Below are 12,393 nucleotides of genomic sequence, written 5' to 3'. Positions count from 1 at the left end.
CGGTAATTTTGAGTATTTGTGTCTGAAATTCTGTGGTTAATTTGTCTCATATTAATTTGTATCTCTGAAATGCAATAGACAGCATTGTTTAGATGCCTATATGATTTTAATCTTCAGAGGCTTGATACATTTAATTTTAAAAAGATATAAATGTTCCAAATCCTCAGTGCTAGAAATAGGAAAGAGTGTTCTTCAACTACATACGTATGCCAACAATAGAGTTCTTACAGCAAGGCCACAGTTGATTTAGCACTTATACTCCACTAGAAAGTAGTCAGAAGAGCAGCCATTACTGTATGACTTACCTGACACTGCAGATAGAATGAACTTCTGCAGATATGCATGAGAACTCTGGTTGTCACTAACTTATGACTGATCGTGTAAGATGGCTAAATGATTAACTTAGTGTTTGCATGCCTTGAAAACAGATACTACATAACAATGAAATCTGACAGTATATTCAAGGCAGCACACATAAAATACACTAATGTGGCATTTAAATTGGTCAAAACCGTCACCATTTTAAGGGAATGCTTTTCTGTGTCTTCTACATCCTGCCACATATTCTGTCTGTATGTCCTAAATGCTTGCTAAAGTCCAGGTGTTCCTCATAGTGTAATTAGGGAAGGGACTGAATCACTTGGCTCAAAACTAAACGAACTTGAAGATTAGCAATTGCTACATCAGATGAGGTATGCTGAGTGTTCCTTCCAGCAAACAACACAGGCACCTTCACAAGCCTCTAGAGGCTGAGAAGTACCATAACTATGGGAGATTTCAGTCTGAGCTCTCGTCCTTATTCTAGATAATGTGGTAAACAGGGGTCTGGGAAAAAAAAAAAAAAGGAAAAAAACCAAACAGGATACGGGCCTTGGTCTGTGAAATGTACTTTCACCCATCTGTGATTATGAAGGTGAGCTGTGTAGCAGAAATGTGTGTGGCCTTTGAAAGCTTGGCAGTTAGCTCCTTTTCATTTTGGAGCACAGTTTTTAAGAAATGGAGCAGTCTGTATTGTGTCTTTTTAAGGTATATGTATATGCATGCAGGAATTTTTTCCTCAAATTAAGCCTGAGTGTCAAAGTACTTAAAACAAGTCAGTCATAGCAGTCAGTCAGTTTTAAACCATCAGGTATATTTTGTCTGCTTGTGATCTGACACACAGTAGCTGTGGTGACAGTCTAGTTCACATGAAGTAGAGAACATGCCATCATGCATTCTTCTCAAAAGTGTTCTTTCTCTGTTGCTTATGTAATTGATGCCCTGTTTTCAGTCTGACTTCTCAAGTAGACTTCCTGAGACACCTGATGATACCATTCCTCAAAAGGTAAAGAAACAAGTACACTGACTGAAAGAATGTAAAATAAATACAACTTTTTTTCCTCCTGCATGTTAGGCAACCTTAACAAGGCTTCTACATTTGGCTTTCAACTTGCTCTTTCAGTACATAATTCCAGGCCTAAAGGTTTTTTCAGTAATCACATTAGAAGACATTACTGTGCTTTCCTCAACCTTCACCTAATAAAACTTTCTGTAGATCTTACCTTCTTTGCTGCACACTAACAGGCTGTGTTGGGCTGTGCTACCACTGTTCTCACTGTGTGAAGTGTTGTGGCTTTGGGATCTGAACTAATGGTCGGTGGAACATGTTTAGTAATGGGCAACACGATCACTGGGAAGCACTTAGTGGGAAAGTGTTTCTTTCTAAGAGAGGATCTGGTGAGCATTTTTTCTCCTTTTTGACCATAATGGGCTGTAACAGGCCTACTTCTGTTAAAGTCCTTATTAATTTTGTCTTAGCTGGCTCTTCTCAGTTTTACTATTAATGAAATATACATATTTGTTTAAAAAGTGTGAATCCTGCCTTGAAAAGACCTGCTTGGAAGTGGCTTTTCTGCAGTATTACTCTTTTCAGTGAGACCCCTGGTGGCCTAGTGGTTAGCGTGCAGGACTTTCACTGCTGTGACCACGGGTTCAAATCCCGGTCTCCTGGCCTGATGGAGGTCGTTAGCCCTGTGTGGCCATCCATCTATGAGAAGGACACTCTAAACAAACCTACGTCCTGAGGACCTCACTGCCATTGTCCAAGCTTGCTTGGCCCCGGCAGATGAACCTTAGGATTAAAGGGTGGGCTCAGTTCAGCGCAGGCTGTGTCTCACCTAAAAAATCCATTGCGCAGGCTGGAAAGGTAAAAGACCTTTCCCCAAATCTTCGTTCGCGAAGATGGGCCATTATACATCCTGCCACAACTAAAAGTTTCAAGGTCTTATTTTTCACTGTGTTATCAAAGATCACTAAGAGAGGGAAGCGTCCATTTTGAAGATTTGGAACTGACAGGCTGCACATTGTAGTGTCAAGCAGTATTTTGATTTTGACTGTATGGACATGTTTTCTGTGTCCTGGAGTACATATATGAACCCATGAGAGGGGTTTGTTTGTTTGTGGTTGACTAAGTTAATAAATTTGTGGTGTAAAATGTCTGTCTTTAATTAAATTGTTTGAAGACAATGGTGAAATATGGGTATAAAGAAAAGAGTAAGAAGGTAACAAATTTTGTATATTTTTGCTACCCTTTTATTGTAGTCAATACAATTCTCTAAGTTTACATTTAACAAAGTGATAACATATTTCAAGACTTGATGCCTGAAGTTAATTCTGAACATTTCTGCTAGATAACTACTGGATAACTAATAGTTCTTGACCAAAGAGTTATACTTTAACTAAGTGTAAAGATGACATTTGCATTGATTATAAAAACACTATGAAATATTAGTGGAAAATTGAAAATTAGGTTGGGTTTTAATTTCGTTTGGCTTGATTTTTTTTTAAGTGGCCTTCCTTATTCCATTAACTGTTTCTTGTTGGTTTGTTCAAGTTTTTTTGTTAGTTTTTTAAAGTTAAAATTCTTGTATTTTTGTTGAGCTTTTCAGATGGAAAGACCATAGCAAATTCTGATGAATTTGAAATCTATGCAACACAGTAGAAAACAATGGCACTCTCTGGGACTTGAAATCCATGAAATTTAGTAGCAAAAATATAATGCCACTCTTTGAGACAGAAACAAATGGTAAGATTTAGATGTATAGAGTGCCCTTGTAGTATGGAACCTAATTATTTTTTGTATAATGCAATTATCCCCACGTTAGAAACAATGTCTCAGTTAATAATAATAATAATAATAATGGCCAGTCTTCGTGAACGAAGATTTGGGGAAAGGTCTTTTTACCTTTCCAGCCTGCGCAATGGATTTTTTAGGTGAGACACAGCCTGCGCTGAACTGAGCCCACCCTTTAATCCTAAGGTTCATCTGCCGGGGCCAAGCAAGCTTGGACAATGGCAGTGAAGTCCTCAGGACGTAGGTTTGTTTAGAGTGACCTTCTCATAGATGGATGGCCTCACAGGGCTAACGGGCTCCATCTGCCCGGGGGACTGGCTGGGATTCGAACCTGGGTCGCAGAGGTGAGAGTCCTGCATGCTAACCACTAGGCCACCAGGGGTCCCTATGTCTCAGTTACTTTCAAAACAATTATAGTAAAGATAAATGTTAGTTTTTGTGGAAGTGGATTCAATAATCTTTACACTTCCATATCATATGTTGTACCCAACTCAATGACTTTTTTTCCTCATCTACAAATATGAGAAATCTTTTTATTTCAGTTTTTTTTCCATATCTGACAAAAATTTCATGATTATCTATCTGTTTAATGAAACTATTTCCGTTTTACAAAAAATATATTAGAGATTTTTATTACTGTTATTTCACTCTTTAATCTTGTTTAACCATTAAAAATCACCAGAACAGGGAGGTTCTTTTTCCAGTTGTAGCCTGGGTTTTTTTCGTTTTTACTTTTCTTTGCCTAATAGAATTCTCAGTCATTATCTCAAATCACTAAAAAAAGTCACCTCCAGTCACACATTGCCATTCCTTGGCAAGGGTTATGTGTGTGCATATGTAACTGTGTGTTACTTTCTTTTAGGTTTTGACAATACCAGCAAGACTTGATTATGGTAATGAGTGATTCTAGTCTACCTACAGCTCGCTTTTGGTGTCAAGGGAGCATTCAAAGTTTTGAAAGTTACTTTTTGTTTTAATCACTAGAGATTTCATCATTAACTGTCCCCTCAAGTCTCTCAGTACACACCATGATTTGGATTTCAAAGAAGCCTTAATACTTCTAAAGGTTCAGCACCTAGTTCCTTTTAACATTCTTTGAAAGTCTATATCTGAATCGGGTTTTGTCACTAGGGAACCTTGATTATTCAAGGGACTTTTCATTTTCGCTCTTTCATTAGCTATCCAACTATCCATATACAGTTGCATTTTCAGGCATCTTGCCCAGAGACAGCTTCATTTAATCCTCCCTCACTTTGATTTGGGTGTTTCATGCCTCACTCCTCAGTGCCTTTTCTTTTTCCCCTCCTTATTTTTTCCCCTCTCCTCCAATAAAGTTTGTTTGATACTATTTACAAGAATTATAGGATTATAAGATGTGGGTTTATGAAAATGAAATTTCTATAGCTACTGATGGCATTTGGAATAAAGCAATTGAAGCGTCTTTAGTTTTTATTTTGCTAAACTATATTTAACCTTGGGATATTTTTCAGAATAGTCATGTTTTCGCTTGTGTCCACATTAGAAATATAGCCCTAGTCCTCAGTCTCTTCCAGTATGTGCACAGTACCACTGACAAGTATGATTGGAAAGGTCACTGTGGGCTTCCTGGGCTCCTTGTATCTGTTAGCACTTGGGTATGAGTCAACACTGGCTTGTGTTTGCCAGCAACCTCAGATGACAAGCTTAGCATGTGGGGTTGCCTCATTCCTGATCTTGCTAAAGGCTGAGTTTTCTTCTGTGTTGCAATATGAGCTAGGACAATGTAAGAATGATGACAAAGTGGCTCGAGTTCTCACACGGAAGCCCTCCCAGGGCTCTGGGCTGGCTCTACTAGCCGTAGGGTTTCTTCCATCATCAAGTTGACGAAAATGCTTCCATCGGCAGTCTGGAGGAGGACTTAGCCAGAGTTGACTCTTGGGGAAATAATCACAAGGGTGAGAAAAGAGCTGCCAGGAAAAGGGGTCAAGATTAATAGATGCGTTTAGGTCGGCCTGCAATAGTTAGGAGTTGCTGGTCAGGTTTATGTATCTTCCTTCAGGAAAAAGATGCCTTCTTTAGAATTTTTACATCAGAAAACCAGATATATTAGCTCCAGGTAAAGCTTTCTGAATCCCACTCTTAAAATATAGTCTAACTAAAATTCTGGTTTTATGCTTTTATTTACCCATGAATCTTTCTTTGGGCTTCGGTGCCACCAACAGAGAGTTTACTTTTCTCCTCATCTGTATTGATAGACTTCAGATATTTCTTCTACCATATTAAATCCTATACTTATCCTAGATAGTTTTGATTTTTGTGCTACCTTCAAGATTCTGTCAGACAGCATAGCAAATAAAGATGAATAAATATGATTGATTGATACTGAACATGACATATCAACTTTGTACTCTGGCATGGAAATTGAGCAATGCAAATACTACAAATAGACATTCAGCAAAGGCACTTTTGTGCTGGGATGCTAACTTTGTTTTAGTGGTATTGCATTTGACAAATTTTTGACAAAGTAACAGTGTCATCTTCAGCAGTATTCAAGAGTGATTTTGTGCATTGTAGATTTATGGGTCTGACTGGAAAAAAAAATCAAATTATCTTCTGTTGTATGCATTTAATAAATAGCAAATATTTGTTCCTGTTAGCAAAATGGCTATAGCTTAAATATGTTTATTTTGGAAATATCTGCTCACTTGTCTGCACCAATAATTTTCAACTTATGGAGTACTTAAAAGTTTTGCTTTGGATATTTATGTCTTATTTGGTAGGTATTATTTTTATACTTGTGCTGATGATTTAAATATTTAAAAGAGGAGAAAACAATGATGATCATTTTTATCAGTGGTAAAAGAAACAAAACAAACAGAAACAAAATTTGAACTGGGTACATAATTCCCTTTAAACTTCTCAGAAAATGGGATGCAGCAGGCACACCTCCATAAGGCCACTGCGTCATTAATGCAGATCTGTGTGTGCAAACCCAGCTAAAGCTCCCAAAGGAATCCACAGTCAAAAATCTGTCAAATCAACCAGAGCATTCGATAGGAGTTCATGAAGGCTTAATGTCAAGGATGAGAGAGCAATTGGTATCTGATCTGACATGAAGTTAAAGTGGCAAAGGCAATCTAATACAGCATCAAGCATGACAGAAAAAAGTTAAACTTTCAATCATATTTAATGTCTGAAGCAGCTGGGGGGGAGGGAACTGATGCAAACCCAGTGCTTCTATTCAGGATGCAGCATTTGTGACCTAGTACTAGAAGACTTAAGACTGTATTTACCATATTATTCTACCATGTTTCTAGTCAAATTCAGGGGCAATATAACCACAGGAACACACTGCTTATCCCAATGAGTTTGAACCCTAAAGAACAGAGGAAACATGCATGCATATCAGAATACGAAGGAAACAACTTTCATGAGAGGGATGGGCTGTTATCCATGTGATGATGTAGGTTGGCTAGGTGATAGGTACTCAACAGGATGCTTCAAACTCACAACAGACAGAAAAAGATGGTACCTGTTACTTCACTACATATATTTGCGTCTGAAATATCCCCCCCTTTTCTTTAGTCTTTTAACTCTGTCATTGCTTTCTGTGACATTAGAAGCAGATAAAATGCTTTTATGGGCTCTATTAGACTCCTAATCCACAGCAAAATGGTATCTAAAGGACTTCCTGCACCTGAGATTACTTCTTTGATTACTAGCCCTTAATAGATTTCTCTTCTACAAACTTCTCCCACTGCTTTTTAAACTCACATAAAGGTCTATAATCCACATCCCCTCGTGTCAGGATTCCACAGAATTGCTATGAGCTATCAAGAATTTATATTTTGTTAGGTGGGTCGCTTTTAGCTACATTAGTTCAACATCTTTAGTCTTTATTGGACTAGTTCTTCCTTTTTTATCTTTTCAGTGTAACATATGACTTTGTAAGGGTGTTTTTTTCCCTTTATTAGCTGTCTCTTTTCGCAATTTGAACAACCCTCACAACTGTCCTTGATTATCTAATCTTTTCCTACTTCCTTTCTTGAGATGGTTCTGGGGGTAGTAGGAACTGCAAAGAACACCCAGGATAGTTTTATACAATATAATATAATATCATATTATTTGCTGTATTTTTATTATTTTTTTAAATTTTATTTTCTTTTTTACTGCTCCTGAGTATTGAGTTGACATTTTCATCGAACAGTTTATTACAGGGCCCATTCTAAAGATCTCATTTCTGTGTGAAAAAAGTAATCCCAGAGCTCATCACCTTGTATGTAAAATTGGGATTTTTTTTCCAAATGTACACCAGTGTGCATTTTCCTACACTGATTTCATCATTATCAGTTTATTTCTACTTGCTCTTGTTTCTATTGCCTTGAATAACTATCATCAGCAAATTTTGTCTTCTCGTGGCTTCCTCCTCCCTTTTTACAGATGATTTATGAAAGTGTTGAAAAGTTCTGAAACAGCAAAAATCCTGTATGATACCACTTTATTTATTACCTAAATGAACTTGAAGTTCAGTCACTAAAACTATATTAGGCTATTGATGTGTTTCCTTATTGAATTTACCCCCTTCTTTAACAATATAGGTGCTGAATTTTATTTAGGTGCTCATGTATTTCTTAAATACCAAATTTTTAACAACCTTGAGCAGATACGATCAGTCAAGGATACAATTTGACAGACTTCCTTGAACCATGTAAGTTTTTTTTTTCTGCTTAGCTAGACTCTTAGTATTTTTTACAGAAAAAATTTACAGAAGCCTCATGGTTTTCCAGAGATTTTATAGGTGTGATATGATGTGATATGAGTGGAAGCAGTTACCAGCAATATAAATAATGTACGTAAACAGTACTAGCATTCTTTATGCGTTTAGTTTCCATATTATGTGGTTGCGGATGATCTTCGTTCAGGGAAGTTGATCCTAAAGTTCAATGAAACCATTAGAAAAACTTGAATTATCTTCATTTGAGAAGCATAAGTATAAATTAAGGAAGAAAATATCTCCTGATCTACAGCTACTAATAATTAGATGGTCTTAGGAAATCCATCGAGATAGCATTTAAAATTTTAGATTCAATTGCCAAATTTTTTCTGTAAAAATTGTTGCATCAAGGGATGCATTTATGTACACATTTTTTGCTGATAGGTCTTGTACTATGTGGTAACTATAATAATACAAATAGAGTTTACTTACTTGTTGATTAATGGACAATTTTGAAAAGTCTGTAGCTAAGACAAATGATGAAGAACACTTAGAGAGATTCTTAGAAGGATGCCTATAAGGAAAAGTCAATGAAAAGCCCAGGAAACTTTGGGAAAGAAATGCAAAAATGTACTGGGGCAGTAGAAATATAATGCTTAAGTGAAGGCGTGTCCAAGGTCACAGAAGTAAGTTGGAAAGACACAATAGCTGAGAAAGCAGGCAAAGAGGGAATGAGGAAAAACCCTTTTGTCACACCAGAGGATCTCAACTCAACCCTAAGATCACTTCAATAGAGCTATTAAGTGCACCGGAAAGATCTTGTGAAACTCTGGTTAATAAATGTGTGTACGCGAATGTGCAGAAGGATGTGTGTGTATGCATGAGCTATGCAAAATCTCTTCTGAAAAAAGCAAATGCAGCCTGTCATTGAGGATGAGCAGCATGGCAGACAGACTGGAATGTTCGATTTCCATGAAGGGGTTAGTGACTGTGAATATAAAATATAACCTAAGGGCCAAGGGAGGAAGTGCTGCAGGATGGTGAGATGTGGGGAGTCCTAAAATATATGGGATTTTGGAAATCAGGCAAGTGTCTAGATATGTAGATCTTCAACAGATCTGTGACAAAAGTTTATCTGAAAAGGTTTTTTTAGAAGTACCTACTTTGAAAGCATTTCCTATGAGTAAGAGTATGAAATAGGGCATACGGTGACTTTCAGCCAGTTTCGATCAAAGCTCCATACCAGGGCTGTGTTTTTGGGTGACAGATGATTCACATTCTATTTTTTTAACATTTATACATCTGGATTTCAATGCAGTATTTGGCACTTTTGGTTGCACTAGATTAGACTGTTACATTATAGTTCAATTCAAAATGTTATTTTAAAATACATATATTAAATTCATTGAATTTGGCAGGTTCCCAAGCCTTCACAGTAGCTCTCTCTTGTAATGTTTTTCTGTTTGCAAGTAGAACATGTCAGATAATATCTGGAAATGAAGATTTAAGGTAGTCATAATCTTATTTGAACAATAGAAATAATCACATCAGGCTAATGCTCTAGGGATTACAGATTCAATCACTTTTAATAGTTTTTTGAAATGTGCTTTCACACCAGGGGTAGGTGAGTGTGCGTTTAATGGGGGAAAAATATAATATCTGAAGAATCAAGTATATTTTTTTTATTGTATTTTAATAAAATTAATTTTAAGGTCATTGGGATTTGATCAAACAATTCCCTTAAAATCAGTCAAGGACATTGATGTCTGTTAACACTTTTGCAAAAACAATAAAATAGCAAAAAAGAAAAATTTTATTTCAACAATAATATTTTCATTAATACTGAAACCTCCTACAGGAACATGTTGAACTCATCCAAATTTCAGACAGGAAATCTTATTTTGCTTCTATATGACATTAAAAGACTAGATTTAGTCTAACTGTATGCATGTTACCAATGGTGATGTGTGTTCCATCTTGTCCAGGCTTTATTTTTATGGCAGCGAAACAAAGTAGTTTTTCATTATGTAAGTGAATAGTGAAAGTGAATAGTTTCTGAACAGATTTACTTTAGAAGAACGATTACGCAATGACAATTTCAAAATCACTGACCTGACATACAGATGATTTGCAGTGGTTTTTAGTCTAGTTTTTTAGGTTTATGTTTTTTAAGCTGCTGGAGTGTGTTCTGTATGCTCAGTGGAACACAAACTGTTTTCCATGCAGTTCTATGTTGACAAAACTGAATATTCAAAGTATTGTCTAAACTCCTAAAAACTTCACAGTATACTTAAAATTAGTAGAATGTACACAACTTACAGTCCTAGATCACAATAACACTCTAAAATTGCTACTTATTATAGAGAAACTCTAACAATGAAGTCCTCATGACTTTCAGTGGATGTCCTGAAGATTTTTAAGCATTTAAAACCAAAGGGTTTTCTCTGTGTTTACGTACCTGTTGGTTTTTCCAAAAGAACCTTTGTTTGGCTGAGACATTTATTCCATGAAGGCATCCTGTGTTGGCTTGAAGGTATAAAGATTAGAAAAATCCAGAACTCTGTTGTCAGTGAAACTTTGTTTTAATATCTGGTCATGTATCTTGTTAGAAATGTGTGCATCATTTGCCATTTGAAATAGCCATCAGCTGCTAAACACTCATTCTTGTCATACCTTCTTCTACTAGACTGAATGGCCTTTTAGTACCCCATATTTTTAGTCCCTGATATCTGAAGTATTTATATATTGTATTCAATACCGCTCTTAATGGTTTTTTGTTAAGCTAAGTGGGTTGAACTGTAGGTGTCATCTGCAGAAATGCATTTTCTACTCCACAAGTAATATTTCTCACTGTCTTTCATCTTCTCTCTGGTTTTTCCACCCCTTTTTCCATAATGTGGACTAGAGAACTTTTTATGTTATTCTGATACATCTCACTACTATCACATACATATAACCACTATCCCCTTCTTTATACAACTGCAGATCATGTTGTCACTTTTTGCAGCAAAATTGCATTGACAATTTGTGTCAAATTGTCTATATGCTGTACATGTGTTATTTTTATGTTACAGAGTTAATTCTGCCAATTATGAACTCTCTTCCTCAGTATATAAGTTTTCATTTACAAAGATAAATTCATTTTGTTTAATTCAGTCCAACCCAGTTCCCTATTTACTGCTATTTCAGTTGCTTTTTCTTTGGTCGATTTTATGGTATAAATGTTTGTTTAATGCTTGCTTAGAGACATGCGAACAAAATGATAAATAAGACTGGTACAGAAACCTGTGTATGTAAATGATTAGCTTTTTCAGAAACTAAAAGCTAAATAGAGTACTTTTGCAAATCCTATTTGTTATTCCATGGTTCAAAAAGTACATTTCCACAGTTTTGAATCAAAAATTTTTGGAAATCTTCAGGTTTACCCATGAACTTTCTGATTCCCACAGAAACCTTCAAGTTCCCAGAGAACATATCAGCACAGTCAGCCTAACATACTGAGGTACATCAAAAATAAAAAATAAGGAGCTGGTAAATGTGAAAAAGAATTCAATTTCAAACTTGTGTTTGCAATGTAATAAATGTTGATGGCTTTAAACTATCGTGTACACTTTTTGAATTGTTTTTCTAGCCTTTGGTAAACATAAAAAGTGAGAAATGTCTCTTTTTTTTTTTTCAATTTTGCTTTCTTGTTTTACTATTCATTTCTTTACTGATTGTAGCAAAAGGGAAAAAAAATAAAAATTAGGGCATAAGTGGAGCAGTTCTCTCAGTCATGTGAAGAAATTATAATTTATTACAACCACTATTGTTGCAATGATTATTTGAGACTTTTAATCTTCTGTAATTTTTTTTAAAGCTTCTAATTCTGCTGGAAAAAAACCCAAAAAATAGACTCCCCAAATGAGGTCTAACTTTAGCAAAATTTTGTCAGGTATAATGTTTGAAGCAATGGTGAGCATTAGAAAAATTTAAAGGGAGAAGTTTTGGACCCCTGTAGAACAAACTGTAGAACATTACTATAAAATCTATTTTTTCAAAGACCCGTTCTATTTTTTCCTCCTTAATTTTGCTCTGTATTCTCTATTTTACCACCACTTTTATTAAAATGTCTTAATGCACTTTGCAGATGGTTTTGCTTAACTTCAGATTTAGTCTTTTTCCACAATAAGTAACCCTAAGAAGTGAAAGAAACTTCCCAAATCACTGCGTCTGTAGTGCAGTGTAGTGATTTTGTCTGTACAGTTTTTGAATTCTCAGTGAGATACTGTGGATGCCCAATCTCTCTGTTTGAGCTTTCATCTCCCTTAAAAAATATCTTCTTCTTAACCCATTAGATTACATTATTTCTCAGGGCTGTGAGAGAGCTGTAAGATGATCTAGGCCTGTCTGTACAAATAGTGTTATAACAGGATTTTGTCTAATTATTGAGCAGTGCTCTCTTTGTTCATGATAAAGGAAAATACTTCACAAGCTTAGAGAAAGCTTACACCCTAAAACACATGGAGCCAATGCATCCAGACTTTTTTTCCTTCCTTGCTAAGAGATGAATTGGACATGTAGAAGCCTGTGCTCTCTGGAGGTGCCA

This window comes from Neopelma chrysocephalum, unplaced genomic scaffold (genome assembly GCF_003984885.1).
Source record: "Neopelma chrysocephalum unplaced genomic scaffold, ASM398488v2 Primary Assembly neopelma1_22, whole genome shotgun sequence".
Taxonomy (NCBI): Eukaryota; Metazoa; Chordata; class Aves; order Passeriformes; family Pipridae; genus Neopelma; species Neopelma chrysocephalum.
Note: the sequence above shows the minus strand (reverse complement) of the source record.